The sequence below is a fragment of the Choloepus didactylus genome, chromosome X, assembly GCF_015220235.1.
Source record: "Choloepus didactylus isolate mChoDid1 chromosome X, mChoDid1.pri, whole genome shotgun sequence".
NCBI lineage: Eukaryota > Metazoa > Chordata > Mammalia > Pilosa > Megalonychidae > Choloepus > Choloepus didactylus.
The window spans coordinates 70,911,153-70,938,449 of NC_051334.1; the positions used below are offsets into that span (position 1 = coordinate 70,911,153).

Below are 27,297 nucleotides of genomic sequence, written 5' to 3' on the forward strand. Positions count from 1 at the left end.
TGCACATATTGAAAAAGATGCGATTGAAGGGGAGGAATATCCCTTGTATCCAGAGGACCACAGCACAATACTCATGTGGAATGGTTTGCTGTATTTAAGATGACTAAGAGTGTTCATCATCAGTTATGGTGTCTCTTGCTGATGATGGCTTGTGTCACCATGGAAGAGATTGGTGGGTGGATTGTGGATTTTGCTCCTGCCCTAGAACTGGCCACCTGCCGAGGACTCTGAGCGAGAAACTGCCTTTGCCAAGTTTTAATGAAAGTGCATCTGAGTTGCTGGCCTTCCTCTTTAGACCATTTTCTTTTCCTGCTTGGTTTCTGAAGTTGCCCTTGGATTTGTTCCCAGAGAATAGCTACAGTGTCTTTGTCAGTGTGTGGTTACAGTGAACTGAGGAGAGTTCGCTTTGCCAGATCTTACTCCCTCTCATTGAGAAGCTGCACAGGAGAAGCCTTTGGACAGATTCAGCCCAGGGCTCCCTGCCAAGACTGTGATTTTTGGAATTCTCCCTGGCAGTCTACTTTCTCCCACTGAGTAGCACACAACCCCCCAACTCCCCACCTGCCATATTGGATCAGGGCAGATGTCTTCAGAAAAGATTAAATTTGCAGACTACCTACTACATCAGAATATTTGGAGAGAGTTGGACAACTGGCAAAGTGTTTGGGTTAAATTATGACATAGAGAAGCAAGAAAATGAAAACTAAGCAGTTATAAACTTAATCAGGAAAAGAAAGGTGTTCATAATTGTTAGATCTGGAGTCATTCAGGAATCCACACAATGCAGGAAGTCAAAATATAGAGCTTATTAGAGGAAGAAAGTGGGTGGGAGCCGGCAGGAAAAAAGAAAATGGCTCTGAGCTCCCAGTTGGGAGCTGCATTTTTTAACAAAACAAAGGAACCCATGTTGGGAAGGGTGCCTGCTGTGGTATTCTGTCCCTTGATTGGGTAAGGGCCTATCAAGTTTTCGGCTGATTGGTTGCTAGGGTTCTGAGACAGTGTTCTTTTTAGGAAAGCAGCTGCGTTATCTAACTAGGGAGAGCAGGCCTTTTTGGTTGTTCATCTTATGGACATATCTGACTTTGCCTTACCCACCTTTGAGGCACCACTGTGGCTGGAACAGCCTTGAACAGCCTTCATTCTTTAGTTTATGCGGCACCTGTTTTCTGTGAGATAAGCTGCAGGGCTCCTGGGTCAGAAACTCCTTCTACATGTTGGTTTCTTCTTCTGGGATCTAACAATAATATATTCCATGGCCCAGCTGCAAATATGCATGCTGATGTCTTCATTGAAAATATTAAGCCAAATACTGATATTCCCATGGAAAGGATATTTGCAGGAGGAAGGCAGGGATGAGTACATGAAAGACAGTTCTTTATTTTCTATAATAGAAAATCAATAATGCCTAAAATTACAAAAGCAACCAACATAGGGTTAGGAATACAGAAGTAAATTCCAAAAGTATCATTGCCTTTGAAAAAGGGGAAATGGGAAACATGGAGATGAGGGATGGCTATTTATTTCAGAACAGGATTTTTAGAAATTTTTCTGTCTTTAAACCAAGAGAATGTATAACTTTGATAAAAAGTAAAACAATAAAGAAAATGATGCCAGAGAATCAGGCACTCCAATTCTACATTTCCAAAGCCCTCCTCATACTGCTTGCTCAGCACACAGCACGCACACTTATTTAATCCCCCATACTAACTTAGGGACATTAAAAATACTTCATGAAATAAGCTTACTGAAAGCCAAATTTTCCTCCACAAAGTTCAAAATAGAGTATATTATTGTATATTGAACTATAGATGTCCTTTATAAGAATAAACAGTAAAAAAAAACCATGCAATTTTAAAGTTACACTGTGGTTTTCCTATAATCCTTTTTTAGGACACAATGTTTAGGTATTCTAATTCTCTTTTATTTAGTATAATACTGTCTGAATAAAATAAAGAACAAACTAAAGATTAAAAAAAGAATGGAAATATGGGGGCAAGATGGTGGAGTGGTGAGGTGTGGGTTTTAGTTACTCCTCCAGGGTAGTTGGTATAAAGCCAGGAACTGCATGGGCCAGACACCAGAGAGGAACTTGAGTTTGGACATGCTTCATACAAAACTCACAGATGCATGGAGCAGCTGGGATCAGCAAAATCTGAGTCCTTACGGGCAGGGGCCCCACACCCTTCACTGCCAGGCACAGTCCTGAGGGAGGAGGGGCCATCAGTGCTGGAAACCAGGAGGCAACTACAGTTGCAACTCTGATTGACAAGCTCAGACTCCTGAACAAAAACCCCAACCATAGATAGACTGAGACCAGACACTGGAGAACCTGGAGCAGTCAGCCCGGTAGAGAGGAGATAGGGCTAGCAAAAACAGCAAAAAAAAAAAAAAAAAAAAAAAAAAAAAAAAAAGAGAGAAGAAAAAAAAAAGAAAAAGAAAAAAAAAACAGACATTTTGGAGTTCCAGTGAACATCATACTGAGAAGGGCGGGGGTCAAAGAGAATCAGGCACATATGCAAATGCAGGGGCCTAGAGCCTTTGTCTGAAAAACTGGTTTCATAGCTTTCTTGATTGTTCATCAATAGCCATCAACATCTTGTCTCTTAGCATTTCAATAGTCCACTATAACTGCAAGGAGTATAAACAGTCCATATTGGGCCCCTTTCTCCCCCCTCCCCCTTTCTAACTTCTTCTCTTTTTTAAAAAGTAATTATTCTAAGAAGCCCATTACAGAAAGCCTTAAAGACTTGCAATTTGGGCCCAGGCAAGAACAGAGCTAAGACAGCTCTGAGAGATAAAGCAATAAGTCTAGTGGTGGAGAAAATTTGCTAAACATCAAAACTTCCAAAGAAAACGGGGGCAAAGTGCAGCTCCAGTGGTAGCCCTCCTTTTGGGAACTCAGACCCTAGGAGCTGGAATTCAGAAACCAGCTTCAGTCAGCCATATCCCTGACAGGGTCATGGTCACTGAGAAAACTAAAGTTTCCATGCCTCCTTACACTGGTGGGGGAACTACGGGTTGGCAAGCGCAACCTGCTAGACAGCATAGGAGAAGCACAGAGTCTAAAGACCTAACAGGAGGGTCTCATTCTCAAGCAAATGCTATACCCTCATCCTGAGACCTGGACCTCTCTGGACTGGGAAAACCTGACTGGGGTTGACCATAACTGAGGAGACCATAACACAAAAGGCTACACAGAGGCAGGGCAAGAAACAGAAAAACAAGAGGTGAAAAATTCTGATCAACTGAACAGAATCTAAGTTAAAGGTCTAGAATAAGCTGAACAGAACACCAAAGGTTAGAGAACAAAGCCAACCAACAAGAAAACCCTAGGTGAAAGAGTGAAAACAAGTTCCAGAAAAAACTACTCAAGAAAGTCAGATGCCTAGAACACCTTAAGATAATAGCCATACTAGGAAACAGGAAAATATGGACCAGCCAAAAGAACAAACTAATAGTTCAACCAAGATACAGGAGTTGAAGCAATTAATGAATTGAAGGAAGAACTAATTGGAGATGTTCAAACAAAGATAAATCAATTCAAAAATCAAGTCAATGAACTGAGTGAAGACATAGCAAAAAAGATGAAGGATATAAGGAGGACACTGGATTACCATAAGGAAGAATTCACAAACTTGAAAGAATAAATGGCAGAACTTATGGGAATGAAAGACATAATGGAGGAGATGAAAAAGACAATGCAGGTATACAACAATAGATTTGAACAGGCAGAAGAAAGGATCAGTGAAATGGAAAAGCAGACATCTGAATGTACACACACAAAAGAACAGATGGTGAAAAGAATGGAAAAACATGAGCAGGGCCTTAGGGAGCTGAGTGACAATATGGAACACACAAATACACGTGTTATGGGTGTCCCAGAGGGAGAAGAGAGGGGAAAAGGGGTAGAAAGAATCACAGAAGAAATAATCATTGAAAATTTCCCATCTCTTATGAAAGACAGAAAATTAGAGATTCAAGAAGTACAGCACACTCCAAACAGAACAGACCCAATAGACCTTTTACAAGACACATACTGATCAGATTGTCCAATGTCAAAGACAAAGAGAGAATTATGAAAGCAGCAAGAGAAAAGCAATCCATCACAGTCAAGGGAAGCTCGATAAGACCGTACAGATTTCTCTGCAGAAACCACAGAGGTGAGAAGACAGTGGTATGATATATTCAAGATACTGAAAGAGAAGAACTGCCCACCAAGAATTCTATATCCAGCAAAACTGTCCTTCAAAAATGAGGGAGACATTAAAATATTTTCAAACAAGCATACACTGAGAGACTTTGTGACTAAGAGATCGGCACTATAAGAAATACTAAAGGGCATGCTACAGGCTGATAGGAAAAGACAAGAGAAAGAGGTTTGGAGAAGAGTGTAGAAATGAAGATTATCAGAAAGGGTAAAAAGAGAGAGAGGAAAAAAATAAGACATGACATATAAAATCCAAAAGATAAAATGGTAGAAGGAAGTACTGCCCTTATAGTAATAACACTAAATGTTAATGGATTATACTCCCCAATAAAAAGACACAGACTGGCAGAATGGTTTAAAAAACAGGATGCATCTATATGCTGTCTACAAGAAACTCACTTTATACACAAGGACAAAAATAGGCTGAAAGTGAAGGATTGGAAAATTATATTTCTTGCAAACAACAACCAGAAAAAAAGCGGGAGTAGCTATATTAATATCAGAATAAGTAGACTTCAAAATTTACACTATTAAAAGAGACAAAGAAGGGCACTGTATATTAATAAAAGGGTCAATTCAGTAAGAAAACATAACAATCACAAATATTTACGCACCAAGCAAGAGTGCCCCAAAATTCATGAGGCAAACACTAAGAACACTGCAATGATTAGTGAATAACTCCACCATAATAGTTGGAGACTTCAATACACTGCTCTCATCAATGGATAGAACATCTAGACAGAGAATCAACCAGGAAACAGATATGTTGCATTGTATGATAAATGAACTAGACTTAACAGACATTTATTTCTCAAGAGTGCATGGAACACTCTCTAGGATAGACCACATACTCGGTCACAAAGCAAGTCTCAACAAATTTAAAATATTGATATATTAAAAAACACTATCTCAAATCATAAGAGAATGAAGTTGGAAAGAAATAATATGCAGAAAATTGTAAAATTCACAAATATATGGAGACTAAAAAACACACTCTTAGAAAAACAGTGGGCAAAGCAAGAAATTACAAGAGAAATTAGTAAATACCTTGAGGCAAATGACAATGAAAACACAACATATCAAAACTTTTTGGGTGGCACAAAGATGGTGCTTAGAGGGAAATTTACTGTCCTAAATGCCTATATTAAAAGAGAAGAGAGAGCAAAAATTGAGAAATTAACTGTCCATCTGGAAGAAATAGAGAAAGAACATCAAATTAACCCTAAAGCAAACAGAAGGAAGGAAATAACAATGATTAGAGCAGAAATAAATGGAACTGAGAACAGGAAAACAATAGAGAGAATCAACAAAACCAGAAGCTGCTTCTTTGAGAAAATCAAAAAAATTGATGGACTCCTAGCTAGGCTAACAAAAAAAAAGAGAGAGAGAGAGAGAGAGAGAGAGAGAGAGAAGATGCAAATAAATTCAGTCAGAAATGGGAAAGAAACATTAGAATGACCATGCAGAAATAAAGGAGATAATGAGAAGATACTATGAGCAACTATATTGTAATAAACTGGAAAACTTACATGAAATGGACAACTTCCTAGAAAAGCATAAACAACCTACATTAACACAAGAAAAAATAGATGACCTCAACAAATCAATGACAAGTAAAGAGGTTCAGTCAGTCATCAAATAGCTGTCCAAAAAGAAAAGCCCAGGAACAGATGGCTTCACATGTGAATTCTACCAAGCAGTCAAGAAAGAATTAACACCAACCCTGCTCAAACTCTTCAAAAAAACTGAAGAGTAAGGAAAGCTACACAACTTATTCTATGAAGTCAACATTATCCTAATACCAAAATCAGACAAAGATTCTACAAAAAAAGAAAATTATAGACCAATTTCTTTAATGAATATAGATGCAAAAATCCTCAAAAAATACTCACAAATTGAATCCAGTAGCACATTACAAGAATTATACACCATGACAAAGTGGGGTTTATTACAGGAATGTAAGGCTGGTTCAATACAAGAAAATCAATTAATGTAATACACCATATCAATAAATCAAAGCAAAAGAAACACATGATCATCTTGCTCAATGCAGAAAAGGCATCTGACAAAATTCAACATCCTTTCTTGATGAAAACACTTCAAAGGATAGGAATAAAACCTCTTAAATCCATATCAACCTTGTTTTTCTTTGATACCACCTTCATTTCAATAGGACACATAAACTATGTTCCTATACCCCTCCATTCCCCCACCTTTATATAGTTGTCTAAAATTACATATTTTACATTGAGTTCAAAACCACTGATTTGTCATTAGAGTTTGTGTATTTCATATCATATAGGAATTAAATAGCGGAGTTACAGTCCAAAAATTATTGACTTCTATTTGTATTCCATTGTGGTTGGAGAATGTGCTTTGAGTATATTCAATTTTTTTAAAATTTCTTAAGGCTTGTTTTATGTCCCAGCTTATGGTCCCTTCTGGAGAAAGATTTGTGATCACTAGAGAAAAATGAGTGTTCTGGTGCTTTGGGATGTCTGTTAAAATTCTCTGTATCTCTTTCTTCTTTCTTTGTTTTTCTGTTGGTAGGGCTCCCTTCAGAATCTGAAGTAGGGCAGGTCTTTTATTGGCAAAGTCTCTCAGCATTTGTTTGTCTGTGAAAAATTTAAGCTCTCCCTCAAATTTGAAGGAGAGTTTTGCTGGATAAAGTATGCTTGGTTGGAAATTTTTCTCTCTCAGAATTTTAAATATGCCACGCCACTCCCGTCTCACCTCCATGGTGGCCGCTGAGTAGTCACAACTTAGTCTTATGTTGTTTCCTTTGTATGTGGTGAATTGCTTTTCTCTTCCTGCTTTCAAAACTTGCTCCTTCTCTTCAGTATTTGAGAGTCTGATCAGAATATGTCTTGGAGTGGGTTTATTTGGATTTATTCTATTTGGAGTTCACTGGGCATTTATGCTTTATGTATTTATATTGTGTAGAAGGTTGGGGAAGTTTTCCCCAACAATGTCTTTGAATACTCTTTCTAGACCTTTACCCTTCTCTTCCCCTTCTGGGACACCAATGTGTCTTAAGTTTGGATGTTTTCTTTTATCTATCATATCCCTGAGATCCATTTCGATTTTTTCAATTTTTTTCTCCATTCTTTCTTTTGTTCTTTCATTTTCTGTTCTGTGGACTTCTAGGACACTGAGATGTTGTTTGGCTTCCTCTAGTCTTGTATTGTGAATATCCAGAGTCTTTTTAATTTGGCCAACAGTTTCTTTTATTTCCATAAGATCTATTTTTTTATGTACTCTTGCAATTTCTTCTTTATGCTCTTCTAGGGTCTTCTTTATGTCCTTTATATCCTGGGCCATGTTCTTCTTCATGTCCTTTATATCCTGTGCCATGCTCTCATTATTTGATTGTAGTTCTTTGATTAATTGCACCAAGTACCGTGTCTCTTCTTATATTTTGATTTGTGTGTTTGGAGTTGGATTCTCCATATCGTCTGGTTTTATCATATGCATTAAGATTTTCTGTTGTTTTTGGCCTCTTGGCACTTGCTCTGCTTGACAGGGTTCTTTCAAGTTGTAAAAAAAAAAAAAATACCTATCTAATTTTTCAGAAACACAGTTTGGTGGTGTACACTTTCTCTAACTAACCAGCAGATGGCATCCGTGAGTCACCTATACCCCTCAAGTCAGTTCTTCCCAACTCTGTCTCTGTGGTGTGTGGGGAAATGATTTTTGTGGGGTTTAGCTGGTGAACTCAGTTTGGGTTTGTTGTTGGAGTTGACTGCCCTGAATGTGGGGCATGTGTCCCAGTGGCTAGGGAGGCAGGGCCACTTTAATATTCAAACCTCCCAGGTGTTCCCGGAGATTCAAGGCTGTTGCAAGAGTCTAACCCTTCATTTCAGTTTTGCCCAAGCTTTTCTCTGTCACTGACCCACAAACCACTGGCATTGACATAGCATCCCTGGGTTTTCCGAGTGGGCCCCCCTTCTCAGCTGTGATCTTCCAGGACCTCTGCTGAGGGAAGGCTGTGCTACATCACTAGTGCACGTCATCCCTCAAGGGAAGCCCCGGGCCACCGGGCCGTGCAGGGGCACTCCCATCCTGATGCAAAGATTAGCCTATAATTCTTGCCTGGTGTAAGTTCTGAATGGAAGGCAGGTAGCAGAGCTGGGCCCCACTCCTTTCCTCTTAGAGTAGATAGATGCCCTAGGGGGAGGTCATTAGCATTTCAATGGTCTCTCTCTGCCTGTGCCACACCCTTGTCTTGGGTCACAGAGCTGGGAACTAAAAATGGCTGAGGCTTTCTCCACTGAGTTGAAAAGGGAGCAGAGCTAGTCCAAGGTGACCCTCCGGCTCTCCAAGGTCAGTCATCACCCAAAGCCTCTGTCTACTTGTTAGGGCTTTGTACCTCTTAGTGAGTAGTTCACACTCGCTAATTAAAAGCCCAGTTGGAGCTCAGCTGAGCTATATTTGCTTGCTGGGAGAAAGCTTCTCTCTGGCACCAGGAGGCTATGTAGCTCAGGCTGTGGGGGGAGGGGTCTCCCAATTTGGAGCCACAGTTCATTCTTATATATTTTATGCTGTGATTTCGGGCCTTCCTCCCAATACAGGTTGGTGTATGATGAGTGGATGGTCACGTCTGTCCCCCTGCAGTTATTCTGGATTATTTACTAGTTGTTTCTGTTTTTTTTTCAGTTGTTCCAGGGGGACTACTTAGCTTCCACTCCTCTCTATGCCACCATCTTAGATCCCCCTCGATATACATTTTCAAAAAAATGAAAGGGGACTCCTACCTCACACCTTATAAAAAAACTAACTCCAATTGGATCAAAAAGCTAAACATAAGTGCTAAGACCATAAGAAGCTTAGAAGAAAATGTAGGTCAATATCTTGAGTATCTTGTGGTAGGAGGTGGTTTCCTAGACCTTGCAACCAAAGCATGAGCAACCAAAGAACAAACAGACAAATGGGATCTCCTCAAAATTAAACACTTTTGTACATCAAAGGACTTTGTCAGAAAAGTAAAAAGGCAACCTACACAATGGGAGATGATATTTGGAAACCACATATCAGATAAGGGTTTAATATCCCGAATATATAAAGGAATCCTGCATCTCAATAACAGAAAGACAAACAATCCAATTAAAAGATGGGCAAAATACATGAACAGACATTTTTTTGAAGAGGAAATACAAATGGCTCAAAAGCATATGAAAAAATGCTCAACTTCACTGGCTATTATGGAAATGCAAATCAAAACCACAATGAGATATCATCTCACACCTACCAGAATGGCCATTATCCAAAAAACAGAAAATGACAAGTGCTGGAGAGGATGTGGAGAAAGAGGCACACTTATTCATTGTTGGTGGGAATGTAGAATGGTGCAACCACTCTAGAAGACAGTATGGAGGTTCCTCAGGAAGCTAAATATAGATTTGCCATATGACCCAGCTATTCCATTGCTGGATATATACTCAGAGGAACTGAAACTTAAGACACAAACAGACATTTGTAAACCAATGTTTATTGTGGCATTATTCATGATTGCCAAGAGATGGAAGTAGCTCAAATGTCCATCAATGGACGAGTGGATAAAAAAGCTGTGGTACATACACATGATGAAATATTATGCAGCTGTAAGACACAACAAAGACATGGAACATATAATAACATAGATGAACCATGAAGACAATATGTTGAGTGAAGTTAGCCAGAAACAAAATATCAACTAACATTAATGAGCAAACTTTGAGAAAAGCTGACAACACAGGCTACCAGGAGACAGAAAGAGGGTAGAGATTGGGCATTTGATGCTGAAGGACTGCAGAATGTTCAGCAGGATTGATTGTACAGATCCAGAAATAGATAGCATAATACTGTGTGAAGGTAACACAATATTGTAAGTACACTGAACAAAGATTTCTGTGAGTAAAGCTGAAAGAGGTAGGATATGGGAATGTATGACACCAGAGGTAAAGATAGATGATAAAGACTGAGACTGTAGAACTTGGCAAAAACTGGAGCAGCCAATGACTGTTGCTAAGTATACAAATATAAACAGGTTTTTACATGTGGGAGAGTAAATGAATATCAACCATGCAGAGAGCTGAAAAAGGGATGGTATTTGGGAAAAAAAAAACATAATCAAAGCAAACTGGAGTCTATGGTCAATAGTAACATTGTAATATGCTTCCATTAACTATAACAGAGACAACAGATCAAAGTTAAATGTGTATGAGAGGGATATATAAGGGAGGGATATGAGATTCTTGGCAATGGTTTTGTTTTCTGTCCTTACTATTATATTGCACTGTATCACATTTTATTTTTCTTTTTATTATCTTTTTTATTATTTGCCAAAAAAAACTTTTTCATAGTAATCAGTATGTTCAAGTGCTGACTGTGGTGATAAATGCACAACTATATGATGATACCATGAACAACTGACTGAACACTGTGGATAATTGCATGGTATGTGAATATATCTCTATAAAATTGTAGGAAAAAATATAAATATCGGTAAAAATGCTGGGGAAAACATGGAGAGAGGGATGTACCCATTTACTGTTGTTGAGGAGGCAGAATGCTGTAGCCTTTCTGGAGGTCAGTGTGGTGGTTCCGCAAGAAGCTAAGTATGTGGGGGCCATGACGTTCTGCAACATCATTATGTGGTATGTCATCAGAATATCTGAGCAGAGACATGAATGGACATTTGCACACTGGTGTTTGTGGAGGCATTGTTCATGATTTGCAATGGGTGGAGGTGGCCTATGAGTACATCGACTGAGGAACAGAATGGTGAACTGTGGTGCATGCATACAATGGAATACTGAGCAACTACGAGAAGGAGTAAGGCTGTGAGACACGCCAGGAGGTGAATGGTTCCTGTAGACAGCATTTTGAATGAAGTATGCCAGAAACCAAGGCAAACACTATAATGCCTCACCAATATGGACTAACTACAATGAGTAAACTCAGAATTGAATCTTAGAGCACAGCGTAACAGGGAAATGCTTATAATTGTGCCTAAGAGTTTCCCTGTGAGTGCCTCTTTGTTGCTCAGATGTGGCCCTCTCTCTCTCCAGATAAGCCACCTTGGCAGGTGATCTCACTGCCCTCCCCCCTACATGGGTCCTGACTTCCAAGGGTGTAAATCTCCCTGGCAACGTGGGATATGATCCCCAGGGATAAATCTGGACCTGGCATTGTGGGATTGAGAACATCTTCTTGACCAAAAGGGGGATGCAAAATGAAATGAAATAAAGCTTCAGTAGCTAAGAGATTCCAAATGGAGTCAAGAGGTCACTCTGGTGGACATTCTTATGCACTATATAGATAACACTTTTTAGGTTTTAATGTATTGGAATAGCTAGAAGTAAATACCTCAAACTACCAAATTCCAACCCAATAGCCTTGACTCTTGAAGATGATTGTATAACAATGTAGATTACAAGGGGTGACAGTGTGATTGTGAACACCTTGTGGATCGCAGTCTCTTTATCCAGTGTATGGATGGATGAGTAGATAAATGGGGACAAAAACTAAACGAAAAATAGGGTGGAATGGGGGGGGTGACTTGAGTGTTCTTTTTTATTTTTATTTTTTATTCTTATTCTGATTCTTTCTGGTCTAAGGAAAATGTTCAAAAATAGGTTGGAGTGATGAATGCACAACTATATGATGGTACTGTGAACAGTTGATTATACACCATGGATGATTGTATGGTATGTGAATATAGCTCAAAAAACTGAATTTAGTTAAAAAAAGTAAATCAACAATGAGGGGAGAAGGGGAATGGAATGTTTTGGATGTTCTTTTTTATTCTAATTTTTCTTTTATGTTTCAGAGTAATGAAAATGTTCAAAGATGGATTGTGGTGATGAACACACAACTATATGATGATACAGTGAACAAATGATTGTACACTTTGAAGGAATGTATGTTATGTGACTATATCTCAATAAAATTGCATTTTAAAAAAAAACCTCAGAAAGCATTAATGGATTACTAAGTTCATCATTTCATTGTAATGTTACATTTTCTCCATTATTATCCTGAACAAAGAAAGTACAGCTTCCAATAATATCAGTGTCATACATTTACATAAGCACCAATTTGTTAATTACTTTAAAAAGCCTGCATAGGAATGCTTCATACCTGGGTGGGAAGTGGGGTAGAAGAGGCTGTTGACAAAACAATTAAATAATTTTTATTAAACTATAAAGCACTCAGAAAAGAAAAAGGGTATATATACTTGGAGGTTTCCACTGGGGTGATGAAAAAATTCTGGAACTAGATAGTAGTGATGGTTGCATAAGGTTGTGAATGCACTTAACACCACTGGATTGTACACTTTAAATGGTCAAAAATACATATGTGTATTTTACCTCAATTTTTTAAAAAAGAGGAGTTTATGCAATATGATTCATTTGTAATATATTCTAGAAAAGGCAAAACAATAGAAGCAGAAAGTAGATGTGGAAGGTTTAACTACAAAGCTAAAGGGGGAAATTTTTGTAGATGATGAAACTGTTCTATATCTTGATTGTGGTGGTAGTTTCATAACTGTATGCATTTGTTATAACTGTCTACTGTAAAAGGATGATTTTATATAAATTATAAGAAAGAACTTTTAATTCAGTCAGCTCTTATTGCCTCACAAATGGAATTCAATCGTCTCTATTTCTATCTACATGAATAAATGTTTCAAATACAGAAAACGTTTCAAATATAAAAAAGGCTTTAACTAGTTTAAAAGAAAGCAGTAATAAAAATAAACTACATTTATAGTTGAAAAAAAAGAATGGAGCTCTGATATATACAATATGGGTGAACCTTGAAGATATGTTGAGTCAAATAAGTCAGACACAAAACGACATGCATGCTTTCAGTTATATGAAATTCCTAGAATAGGCAAATTCATAGAGACAAATAGTAGATTACAGGTTACCTGGGACCAGGGAGATAAGCAGAATGAGGAGCTATTGCTTAATAGATGCAGAGTTTCTCTTTGAGGTGATACAAACGTTTGGGTAATGTATGTTGGTGATGGTAGCACAATACAGTGAATAGAATTAACACCACTGTACTGTACACTTGAGCATGGTTAAAATGGGAAATTTTGAGTTGTATATATGTTACTACAATAAAAAGTTGACACATAGATTTGTATGTATGTATGAGTATACATGCACACGTTTATTTGAGTTTTGCAGGTTTATGAATGCATAGAAAAAGGTATGTAAGGATGCACAGTAAATTCTTAACAGTCAAACACTTTGGGAAAATGAATAGGATTAGAGAGGCATGTCAAAGGAAACATCTGTATTTTAATCTATACAATTCTATCTTATTTAAATTTTGTACTGAATTTAATTTCTTTTGAATTTTTAAGATACAATAAAAAATAAAAAGGGAGGAATCCCTCAACTACTGTGTGTGTATGTGTGTGTGTGTGTGTGTGTGTGTGTGTGTGTGTGTGTGTGTGATTTCTCTGGATAAATTCCATTTACTAATCATTGTACAAAAGAATCTTGGCATTTGTTTGAAAAGAAAAGAAGTTATATGTTCAAATGTTTAATATTTTAACAGTGTGAAAGTTCTATTATAACCAGGATTTTTTAAATGGAGAAAACTTTTGGAAAAATTTTAAAAAGAAACTTATGATTCATTAGAGTACAGGATCAAAAACATTTTAGACAAATATATAGTGCCCCAAAACCAACTTACACAAGTGATACAGGCTTCCTGGAGCCAAATGAAGCATTCATGAAGAAACACATTTAAAAATAGTCTAGATACATATTTACAATTGGGTCAGTAAAGGGAAAACTATCTTTCTTGGCTTTGATGTTACTCTAAGAAAAAAGGAAATCAAACCAGAAAACCAACAATTATAACTCTCAGTAGGCCCCACAGTTCCTTAATAATGCATTAATTAATATTAATTAATTCCATATTATCTCATTTTCACCTTTAAATGAGAGTAGTGTCATGTTTCCAAATGCCAAGTCCAAATAATCTGACTTTGGATTTGAATAATGAGGATGTGGACACTGGGCATTAGCAAATCCAGGATCTGAGTGGCCAAATCCCCATCTCTTTCTAATAACTGCTGTGGCCTTCACTTGCTAGTAAATAAGTGGTCTTGGTGGTTTCCCAAACATTGGTCATCCCAGAGTTTCCAAAGTGTAAACAAGAACCAGTCCCAAATGTTTTTATTGTTGTTTAAGAAAGAGCCTGATTTAGGAGTCTAACATACCTGAGTTCAAATCACAGCTTACTTGTGTCATCTTATGTAAGTAACCTATTCACTCTGAGCCTTGATTTTCTCATCTGCCAAGGAGAGATCTTACCTACCTAATTTAAATACCATTGTGACAATCAACTGAGAAATGAAAATAAGTACTTACTTAGTTCAAACCTTCCTCCTTTCCTTTCAGTGCCTTTCCATTTGGCCTAGAACAGTTCTTTTCAACTGGGGCCAATTTTGCCCCCTAGAGGACATTTTTTATTTTCTGTAGACATTTTTGATTTTCACAACTGGGAGAGGGCATGCCACCAGCATCTAGCGGGGAGAGGCCAAGGATGCTGCTAAACATCTTACAATGCAAAGGACAATCCCCTGCAAAAAAGAATTACCTGGCTCAAAAATGTCAATAGTGCCAAGGCTGAGAAACCCTTGTCTAGAAAAATGAATATGGAATAGCAAATGAGAATATAATCAAATAATATTGAGAATATAATCAATAAATACAGGTGGTATTTAGGATCTAAGAATTATTTTCAGCTTTTACTGAATTCTGAAAATATTTTGGAAAAATCTAATGGAAGAAAACACAATACACATTTAGGATATTTAGTAATAGCCCCCCACCTACCCATTCATCTATCCATCCATCAATCTCTTCTGATTTATCAAAATGAATTATTATTGGAGATAAGGTCATTATGCATTATTTCCCCTTGCCCATTTAGCTGTCACCTTTGCTGAGGCATACATGATATACCAGACTACAGCTATCCCCCTATTAAATAGGCTTGCTTCATTGATATCCAGACCTATAATCTTATCTTATTTTCTCTCCCCTTTTTATCTAACGAGAATGCCACTGCCCAGTGCTCTGGATCCAATCCCAACTCTTCCTTGCTCCTAAGATCTTCCTCCACCAATCATGTCTTCTCTCACACTACTCTTTCTAAAAAGCATTTAAGCCAATTCAAATCTCCCTGTTTGAAACCCTCATCACACTCCTATTCTTCACTTCCCAGCTAGTTCAGCCTTTTTTCCCTCATTCCCATTTGCTCCTCTACCTGGTTTCTTCCCATAACACTTCTATAATTACTTTCACAATTGTGATGGATTGAATTCTGTACCCTAGTTTTTACATGTTCTGGTCTTGGTCTGCATCTGTAAATAAGATCTCTCCAACATGTTACTTCAGTTATCACAGGGCCCAACTGAGCCAGGTTGGGCTTTATTACAGATTATTGGAGTTATTTATAAGCAGAGTGAAAGTCAGATGGAAGGAGAAAGCCATGGGAAGAAACTGGAAGTCAACAGAACCCAGGAGAGAAAGGAGAAGACATAGGCATGTGCAATGCCATGTGACCAAAAAGCCAAGGACCCCAAAGATTGCCAGATCGCCAGGACAGCCAGAAGACATGGACCCCAGGAGGAAACAAGTCTTCTAGCCTCTGAATCCATGAGCCAATAATTCTTGTTTTTAATCTAGCCCTTTGTATAGTATTTGTTTTGGGAAACTAAACACACACAATGACCACCACTAACCTCCTAATTGCCAAACTGCCAACTGCTTCACCCTTTGCCTTCTCCAATTAACTACACTCCCACCTCTCTGAACACTGGCCACATTCATTTACTGGCTCCCCATAAACATTGCATGGTGTTCTCAGCTCTCTAATGATGTTATTCTACCTCAGCAATTCTCATCCAGGGGGAAAAAGGTGCCTGTCTCAATCCCACATGGTTTAGAGTCACTAACATGGTGAATCACTGTTATTAACAGGAAAGTGCCAGGGACCCTAGCTTTCATGAGGTAGATTATGGGGGCAATGGAGAACCACTAATCTAAATTCATTCTCTCTCTGGGCAGTTTCGCCCATTCTCAGGCTTCACTTCTCTACTGATTTCTACATCAATGTATCTAATTACCTGCTCAATATCACCACCTGGATATTCCATAGGTATCTCAAACCTCAACACTTTCAAAACAAAACACACAATTTTTTCCTTTATAATTGTTTATTCCTTTAGCTTACTATCCAAGCTAGAAATCTGAGCATTATTATCCTATGATCTCTCCTTTCTCACATCCCACATTCAGTCACAAAGTTCCATAAATTATACTTCCTTGGTTTTCTCTAACCCATCTCCTCTGATCACTGCCACTGCCTTAGATCAGAAACTTATTTCTGTCTGATAACTAAAACAGTCTCCTAACTGTTCTCTATTCCCCTAGTCACCCCTTCCTTTAATCTACCACAGTGAAGCTGAAACAATCTTTCTAAACTCAAAATCTAATTGTGGGATGTCATCAACATGGTGACTTAAGCTACTGGAAAACTCTTCCCAGAGATTCAGGAAAAAAAGGACAAATCTCACTTGCTTGTAACTATGGAAGAAGGTAAAGACTGGAGAACAATCCTACAAATGCTAAATAGAAGACAGAGAAACATATCAGGTAGGAAAAGAGAAAAATATCAGGTAGGAAACTTCTGTCTCTGGCCAGCCAGTCCTCTCTCCCCACTCACTCAGTCCCATGCAGCTTGGGAAGTGCCCAGAGGCAGCAGCTGGGATCTCTTCCACCTCTCACTGGGTACACAGACTATAAAATCTTTCACAGCAGTGAGACAGATCCCCACCTACATCCAGACACAGAGACCCAAGCCCACAGTAAACTGTCATAGGACTTAACGCCACTGGGCAATAAGGAAGAGCTCCAAAAATGGAGGATCAGGGAACAAACTGCAAAATCTTCCTTAAAAGTAGATGTAACCATGCAGAAACTGTTCAAATCAACTCTCTGGGGACCTGGGGACAGGGGAGGACATTTCAAGGCTGAGGTCAGTGACAGAGTCTGAGAAAATGTGGACAGAGACAACAATTCCAGCTGAGGGTCCTGGTGCCCATACCCTACCCTTGAGGGAAAGAGCAGCAGGTAGCCCAATCCTTGCTTAGGGGATGGCTGCAGGGTGCGGTAGCTGAGGGAATCCCTTGCCACAAGTAGAGGGGGATACAGTCCTGCACTGGGCCAGATTTTGGCCACTGAAGTGAGGGCACAGGAAACAGTTTCAGTCCCACCCAGTCAGATGCTGTCAGGTTCCAGGAGGTAAAAAGCTTCTGAGGGCAATGAAGTCACTGAACAGTACCATCTGCTAGCCAGGCTGGAAAGTGTAGAGGAACTGCAAGGATTTTCAGAGCATCTCCAGACCCTATCTCAGACACATCAGTGCTGGTCTACATCCCATGCAAGGGTACCTGGCCCTGCTTTGGCTGAAAATATGGACGACCCAACTGGCAACAACCAAATCCCAAACAAGAGAGAGAAATCGACCTTCAGAGTAGATCCATCAAGAAAATCAGATGACCAGATATCAGCAAAAAATCACAAGGCATATTAAAACTCAAGAATAAATGGACTAAAACTGACTGTACACTTTGAAGGATTATATGTTATGTGACTATATCTCAATAAAATTGCATTTAAAAAAGAATGAATGGTCTAGTCAAAGGAACAGATCAAGAAGTCACAGGATTCACAGTATCTGGAACAACTAATCAAAGATGTGCAAACAAATCTCCTGAATCAATTGAAAGAAATGAAGGAAGATGTGTATAAAGAGATAAAGGATATTAAGAAGATATTATAAGAACATGAAGAATGTGGAACAGTACATAGAAAAATAACAGATATTATGGAAATAAAAGTGTAGCTGAAATTAAAAATATACTGGAGACACAAAACAGCAGATTTGAAGAGTCAGAAGAAAGAATCACTGTGCTAGAAGACCAATCAACAGAATTTGAGCAGACAAAAGAAAAATGGAGAAAAAAATGGAAAAATTTGAGAAGGGCCTCAGGGAAATGAGCCCAAAGCACACAAATGTATGCATCATGAGTGTCCAGAAGAAAAGGGAAAAGGGCCAGGAATAGTATTTGAAGAAATAATGGCTGAGACTTTCCCAACCCTTATAAAAGACATAAATATGCAAATCCAAGAAGTCCAACAAACACCAAACAGAATAAATCCGAATAGACTCACTCCAAGACACATGGTAATCAGACTGTCAAATGCTGAAAAGGAGAAAATTCGGAAAGCAGCAAGAAAAAAGCGATTCACCATATACAAGGTATTCCAGTTTCCTAATGCTGCCATTCATGCAAAATACCAGAAATGGATTGGCTTTTATAAAGGGGGTTTATTTGGTTACAAAGTTAGTCATAAGGCCATAAAGTGTCCAAGGTAAGGCATCAATGGTACCTTCACTGAAGGATGGCCATTGGAGTCCTGAAAACCTCTGTTAGCTTGGAAGGCACATAGCTGGCATCTGCCTGCTCCCAGGTTATGTTTCAAAACAGCATTCTCCAAAGTGTTGCTCTTGGGGCATTTTGCCCTCTCTTAACTGCAGTTGCTCCACATCTGGGCCTGTGTAACTCTTTTTAAAGTACTCCAGTGATCCAATAAAGACCCACCCTGAATGGGTGGGGCAACACCTCCATGGAAATAATCCAATGAAAGCTTTCACCCACAGTTGATTGAATCACATCTCCATGGAAACACTGAACCAATAGGTTCCAACCTAATCAACACTAATACGTCTGCCCCTACAAGACTGCATCAAAGAACATGGCATTTTGGGGGACATAATACATCCACACTGGCACACAAGGGAAGCCAATTAAGACTAAGTGCTGATTTGTCATCAAAAATCATGGACATGAGAAGGCAGTGGTGTGATGTATTTAATATTTGAAATACTGAAAGAGAAAAATTGCCAGCCAAGAATTCTCTATCCAGAAAAGCTTTCCTTCAAATATGAGAGCAAGTTTAAAATATTCACAGATAAACAGAAGCTGAGAGAGTTCATTAATAAGAGACCAGGCACAAGAGAACTACCAAAGGGAGTCCTGATAGATGAAAAGAAAAGACAGGAGAGACAGGTCTGGAGGAGGGTACAGAATTGAAGAGTATTATTAAGGGCAACTTAAAGGATAAAAAAAGAAAGAGAAATAGATTTGATGAATAAAAACCAAAAGATGAGATGGTTGAGTCAAGAACTTCGCTTACTGTAATAATGCTGAATGTTAATGGATTAAACTCCCCAATCAAAATACACAGCTATGCAGAACAGAGTAAAAAATATGATCCATCTCTATGCTTTTTACAAGAGACTTATCTTTGACCCAAAGATACAAATAGGTTGGTTGAAAGTGAAAGGATGGAAAAAGTAAAAGATATTCCACACAGAGTGATAACCAAAAGAAAGCTGGGGTACCTATATTACTATCAGACAAAATAGGCTTGAAATGCAAAAATATTAAAAGAGATAAAAGATTCTACCCCCTGAACCCCAGAAAAACATATTCTTTCTAAATACAAAATACATTCATCCCACAATACCACAGAAACTTAAATCATTTTAGTAACAATAGTTAAGTACAAGATCCCATCAAATTCAAATACAGGCGTGATCAGTCCTAAGGCATACTTCTCCTTTAGCTTTGGATCTGTGGACTTAGAACGAGTTATATGCTTCCAATATACAAAGGAGGGGCATTCATAGGATAAACATTCCCATTGCCATATGAAGAAAGAGTAAGGAAAACAGGGTTAACAGGACCAAAACAGTTCCTAAAACCCACAGGACAAACTCCATTAGGTTTCAAAGTCTGAGAGTCATTAACAGAATGATGTTGCATCCTTGGGGCTTCAGAAAGCAGGAGTCTAACCCTTCCTAAGGGCCTTTGTGGCAGTCCTTTCCTCTCCAAATGCTTGGGTGAATGTTCCAACATATCCACACATTGGGGAGACCACCTTCTCAGCCCCACCGTCCTCAAACATCGGGGCAGCTCCCGGATTCCCTTCCATCTCTGAGGCACATGCTCAACCACTTCAGAACAGTGTGGTGGCAGCCAGGCTCTCCCCAATTCCCTGGGAATGTGCTCCACCCTCTTTGGGGCTTGGGGCGGCAGGACATTTCCTGAGCATCGAGGTGGAAGGGCTGACCTCGACCTCCAGGGCAAACTCACCCTTTCCATGCATGTGGGCTGCTTCGCTCTCCCAGCCCTAGACCTCTTGACTCCAGACCTCAACCTCCATGGCTCTGTCTTTGAAGAAAATTTTCCTTCAATTTGTTCCTTGTCTTTCTCCTCCAGACCCGACTGGCAGCGGCTCTGTCTGTAAAGATCTTGCAAAAATTCTGTTGGCTTCGCATGAAGCATGCAGGGGTCAAAGTCATCAGACAATAGGAGTTTCCACAAATCCTTTCTGGATAATTCCATCTCCAATCTTGGCTTGTACTGAAATGGCAGCTGGGTTCCAAGTTTGGTTACATCCTCACATTGGGCTGTAGCTTCTGGGATCCACCCCCTGGAAGCTCGTAATTTTCCAAGCCATCAGCTTCTGGTTTCTTTGAACCCAAGAGTTCAGTTCTAAGTTTATCTCTCTCTGCTCGCATTTTACTATAAGCTGCAAGAAGAAGCCAGGGTACATCCTCCACATGTAGTCTGGAGATCTCCTCAGCTAAGTATTCCAGGTTGTCACTTTCAAATTTGTCCTTCCATCTGACACCAGGACTCAATTTTGCCAAATTCTCTGCCACTTTAAAACAAGAATCGCTTTTCTTCCAGTTCAGAACAACACAGTCATCATTTCTGTTCAAGGCCTCATCAGAAGTATCTTTAGAGTCCATATTTCCAGTCTCTTCAAAGCAGTTTAGGCCTTCTCTATTAAGCTCCTCACAATTCTTCCAGAATATTCTCCTTATCCATTTAAAAAGCTGTTCCAACATGTTTGGCATTTGCAAACTCAGCAGCAAAAGCACCCCACTTCTCTGGTACCAAAATCTGTTCTAGTTTGCTAATGCTGCGGAATGCAAAACACCAGAGATGGATTGGCTTTTATAAAAAGGGGGTTTATTTGGCTACACAGTTACAGTCTTAAGGCCATAAAGTGTCCAAGGTAACACATCAGGAATCGGGTACCTTCACTGGAGGATGGCCAATGGCGTCCAGAAAACCTCTGTTACCTGGGAAAGCACGTGGCTGGCATCTGCTCCAAAGTTCTGGTTTCAAAATGGCTTTCTCCCAGGACGTTCCTCTCTAGCAAGCTTGCTCCTCTTCAAAACGTCACTCACAGCTGCACTGAGTTCCTTCTCTTTGAGTCAACATGTTTATATGGCTCCACTGATCAAGGCCCACCCTGAATGGGTGGGGCCACACCTCCATGGAAATATCCCATCAGTTATCATCTACATTTGGGTGGGGCGCATCTCCATGCAAACAACCTAATCCAAATGTTCCAACTTAATCCACACTATTATGTCTGCCCCACAAGATTGCATCAAAGAATATGGCTTTTTCTGGGGGACATAATACATTCAAACCGGCACACCAACATTACCCTAATACCAAAGCTGGGTAAAGATACTACAAGAAAAGAAAACTTCAGATCAATGTCTCCAATGAATATAGACACAAAAATCCTCAAAAAAAATACTTGCAAATAGAATCCAACTGCATATTAAAAGAATTCTACACCATGACCAAGTGGATTTTATTCCAGGTATGCAAGGTTGGTTCAACACAAGAAAATCAATTAATGTAATTCCACACTAACAAATCAAAAGGGAAAAACCACATCATCATCACAATCGATGAGAAAAGGCATTTGACAAAATTCAGCATCTTTTCATGATAAAAACACTTCAAAAAGTAGGAATCAAAGGAAACGTCCTCAACATATTAAAGAGCATATACAAAAACCAACAGCTAATATCATACTCAATGGTGAAAGACTGAAAGCTTTCCCTTTAAGATCAGGAACAAGACAAGGATGCCCCCCGTCACCACTGCTATTCAACATTGTGCTAGAAGTTCTAGCTAGAGCAATTAGGCAAGCAAAAGAAATAAAAGGCATCCAAATTTTACAGGAGGAAGTAAAACTGTCACTATTTGCAGAAGAAATGATTCTATTTTTAGAAAATTCAGAAAAAACGAAGGCACTTCTACTTGAACTAATAAGCGAGTTCAGCAAAGTGGCAGGATACAAGATCAACAAGCAAAAATCAATGGTTGCTGATGTGCTCACAGACACAGGGCACTGGTAGCTTGACAGGCTGAGCCCTCTACCTTCAGACTTGCCCTTGGGAAAACTGTTGCTGCAAAGGAGATGCTAAGCCTGCCTATAATTATGCCTAAGTGTCTCCTCCTGAATGCCTCTTTGTTGCTCAGATGTGGCCCTCTCTCTCTGGCTAAGCCAACTTGAAAGGTGAAATCACTGCCCTCCCCCCTACATGGGATCTGACACCCAGGGGAGTAAATCTCCCTGGCAATGTGGAATACATCTCCCAGGGAGGAATCTGGACTTGGCATCATGGGCTGGAGAACATTTTCTTGACCAAAAGGGGTATGTGAAAGGAAATGAAACAAGCTTCAGTGGCAGAGAGATTCCAAAAGGAGCCAAGAGGTCACTCTGGTGGGCATTCTTACACACAATATGGACAACCCTTTTTAGGCTCTAATGAATTGGGGTAGCTGGTGGTAGATACCTGAAACTATCAAATTACAACCCAGAACCCATGAATCTTGAAGACAATTGTATAAAAATGTAGCTTATGAGGGGTGACAGTGGAATTGGGAAAGCCATAAGTACCACACACCCTTTGTCTAGTTTATGGATGGATGAGTAGAAAAATGGGGGAAGAAAACAAACAGACAAGTTACCCAGTGTTCTTTTTTACTTTAGTTGCTCTTTTTCACTTTAATTATTTTTCTGGTTATTTTTGTATGTGTGGTAATGAAGGTGTCAGGGATTGATTTTGGTGATGAATGCACAACTATGTAATGGTACTGTGAACAATCGATTTGTTTTGTATGACTGTATGGTATGTGAATATATCGCAATAAAACTGAATTAAAAAATTAAAAAGAAAAAGACACGTACAAAGAAAATTGCAAAACATTGCTAAAAGAAGTCCAAGAAGTCCTGAATAAATGGGAAGACATTCTGTGTTCATGGATTGGAAGGCTAAATGTCATTAAGATGTCAATTCTACCCAAATTGATCTACAGATTCAATGCAATACCAATCAAAATTCCAACAGACTACTTTGCAGAAATTGAAAAGCTAAGTAACAATTTTATTTGGAAGGGTAAGGAGCTTTGAATAGTCAAAAACATCTTGAAAAAAAGAGAAATAATTGGGAGGTATTATGCTTTCTCACTTTAAAACACATTATAAAACCACAATGGTCAAAACAGCATGGTGCTGGCATAAAGACAGACATATTGTTCAAAGGAATGGAATTGAGAGCTCAGAAACAGACCCTAAGATCTATGGTCAATTGATGTTTGTTAAGGCTCCCAAGTCCACTCATCTGAGACAGAACTGTCTCTTCAATAAATGGTGTTGGGAGAACTGGATATTCTCATTCCAAAAGAATGAAAGAGGACCCCTATCTCACATCCTATTAAAAATTATCTCAAAATGGATCAAATACCTAAATATAGGAGACAGTACCATAAAACTCTAGAATAAAATATAAGGAAACATCTTCAAGTTCTAGTGACAGGCAGTAGTTTCTTAGACTTTACACCCAAAGCACAAGCAACAAAAGAAAACATAGATAAATGGGGATCTCCTCAAAATCAAATACTTCAGTTCTTCAAATGACTTTGTCAAAAGGGTACAAAGGCAACCAACTCAATGGTTGAAAATATTTGGAAACCACATATCTGATAAGGTTTGACACCCACTATATATAAAGAATTCCTACAATCCAACAATAAAAAGACAATCCAATTTAAAAATGGGCAAAAGACATGAATATACATTTTTCCAGAGGAAATACAGATGGCTAAAAAGCACATGAAAGGATGCTCATCTTCACTAGCTATTAGGGAAATGCAAATCAAAACCACAATGAGATATCATCTCATACTTACTAGAATGGCTGCTATTAAACAAAGAGGAACTAGAAGTGTTGGAGAGGGTATGGCAAAATAGACACATTCATTGCTAGTGGGAATGTATAATGGTGCAGCCACTGTGGAAGAGTCTGGTGGGTCTTCGGGAAGCTAAGTATAGAACTGCCATGTGATTCAGCAATTCTGTTACTAGGCACACACCCAGAAGAACAGAAAGCAGGAACTCAAACAGATATTTGCACACCGACATTAAAAGAGCCATTATTCAAACTTGCCAAAAAATGGAAGCAACCCATGTCCGTCAACCAATGAATGGCTAATAATGTGGTATATACATACAATGAAATATTATTCAGCTGTAAGAAGGAATGAAATCCTGAAGCACATGACAAATGGATGAACCTTGAGGACATTATGTTAAATGAAATAAGTCAGACACGAAAGGACAAATATCATATGATGTCACTGATATGAACTAATTATAATTTGTAAAGTCAGACATAAAATACAGATTATAGGTTACCAGGATATAGAATGAGGCTAAGAATGAGGAGAGGTTATTTAACATGTGCAGAATGTTAAACTAGGTTGAACTTAAACGTTTGGAAGTGGACAGAGGTGACAATAGCATGTTATTGTAAGAATTATTAACAGTGCTGAATGGTGTGGTGGAAGTAGGAAGTTTAGAGTCATGTATGTCACCAGAAGGAAAGTTAGAGGTTAAAACATGGGAATGTATAACACAGTGACCCTTGTGGTGGACAGCGTCCATGATTAACTGTACAAATATTAAAAAGTTCTTATGAACTAGAGCAAATGTACGACACTATTACAAGGAGTTAATAATAGAGGGGTATATGGGAAAAATGTACCTGTTGCAAACTTGAACTACAGTTAACAGTCATACCTTAATATTTTTAATCAACTGTAACAAATGTACCACACCAATACAATGGATCAATAATAGGGGGGAATAAGAGGTATGGAAATCTTTAGGTTTTCCTTTTTATTTTTTTTTCTGGAGTAATGAAAATGTTCTAAAATTTATCATGGGGATGTATGCACCACTATGCGATGATACTGTGAGCCAGTGATTGTATACTTTGGGTGGTTTCTATGCTGTGTAGATCTCAATAAGATTGCATTAAAAAGAGAGAGAGAGAGTTAGGCTGGTGGGTACAGGAGTTGTCTCACTGTACTTCCAGTCGCTGTCCCCAGCCACTTAGGCCAGCCACCCCTGGCTCCTCCCTCAAGGTTGTGTCTGTTGCAGCTGTAGGGTAGGGAGGAGTAGTTGAAGGATGGTGCCTTCAAAGAAGGGGGAGTTAATAGTTAATGATGGACAGGGGGAAAAAAAATCTAACTGTGTTACTCCTCTGCTTAAAATATTTCAGTGACTCCTCACTGTCTTCAGGACAAAATACAAATTTCTTAGTACACAAGGTTTACTAACTGCAAACTGAGATTGTACTAACTGCAATCTCCAGTCTCATCTTCTACCATTCCCCTACATTCATTCCCCTATATTACAGACATACTGAATTGCTGCTACAGTTCTTTACATGATATGGTCTCTTGTGCTTTTGTGTATCCAGAGTTCTCTGTGTCCAGAATATCTTTCTCCCTTATGGCAGAGGCTGCTAATTGTTTCCCAGTATCCATCCTTCTTTTCTTCTCTTGGCTAATAGAAATCACTGTGTTTTAGCACCCATGCCTGTATTTCTCAGTCTCCCTTGCTGATAAGTAAGGCCATGTAATTAACTTTTAGACAACAGAATACAAGTGGAAGTGGTGTAGGCAAACTTCTGGATCAAGTTTTTATAAAGAAGCTGTCTGTCTTAGATTCTATCTCTATTCCCATTCCTTCTGAATGGCAAAGGGAGACAAATGGAAAAGCTATCCAGGACCCAGAGACTGATGTGAAGTGGTGAGGATGGCAGAGCTGCCTCACCAATTTTGGGCTACTCACCTCTGGACTTTCACATGAGAGAGAAATGAACTTCTATCTCTTATTTGAGCCACCGTATTTGGGGTCCTCTTTGTTACAGAAGATTACCCTATATCTTACCTAAGCTACCCATCTTTAACTTTCAGGACTCAGCTCATGCATTACCCTCTGTATGGAGCCTTTTCTGGTCCCCACGACAGAGACAGGCTTCCCTTCCATGTGTTCCCATGGCAGCCAATGCATATCTTCATCATAGTAGTTACCACACTGCTTGCTGCCACTTGGTCCAAATACCCCACCACTCTCATGAGTTCTCTGATAACAGAGGTTTTTGTCTCATTCATCTCTATACACTAAAGCCTAGGCAAAAAGTAATGAAAGTTTTTAGAAAGAATGAATGAATCTTGGCTGCCAGACCCTTCAAGGCCTTTTAATTAATAGAGCTCTGTCTCACGTATTCCTTTTTCCAACTGGATTTAGGAAGAGAGAGAATATCATAGAGGTTAAAGAGTCAGGTTGGAGTTAGTCAGTTGTATTAAGGCTTTGCCACTTACTAGCTATGTGATCTTGGGTAAGTATATAAGCTACATGAACCTCAAGTTTTTCAGATGGAAATGAAGATAATAACGCTGTCCTACCTCACAGGGTGGTTGGATGATTTAATGAGATAATACATGTAAAGAACCTAGCCTGGAACATGTTAATGGCTCAATAAATGGTAACTATTATAATTATTACCAACCTTATAAAGGACTTAAATTCATTTTACCTTGGGGAAAGACAAGAGAGAGAGAGAGAGTGATTGATTGGTATTGGAGCAAGAGGTGGTAAAGTGCTATGCAATTTAGGGGATATGGAGTTGATGGCTCTGGATTTAATGATCTTACTCCCCTTCTCCAGTTACCCAAATTATTCAGTTCTAATTGGCAAATCCCTTTTTCACAGCCTATTCTTCTTTGAATAGTTAATGGATATGGGCTCATAGACTTCTAGGATTGTGCTGAGAGCTGC

The 27,297-nt window shown here is 38.9% G+C and overlaps 1 protein-coding gene across 4 annotated transcripts in view; it reads right to left on the reverse strand.

The window, feature by feature from the left end:
* OPHN1 (oligophrenin 1) overlaps positions 1-27,297 on the reverse strand; it is an 838,177-nt gene that overhangs the window by 451,324 nt on the left and 359,556 nt on the right. The gene's annotated exons all lie outside the window — the stretch shown is intronic.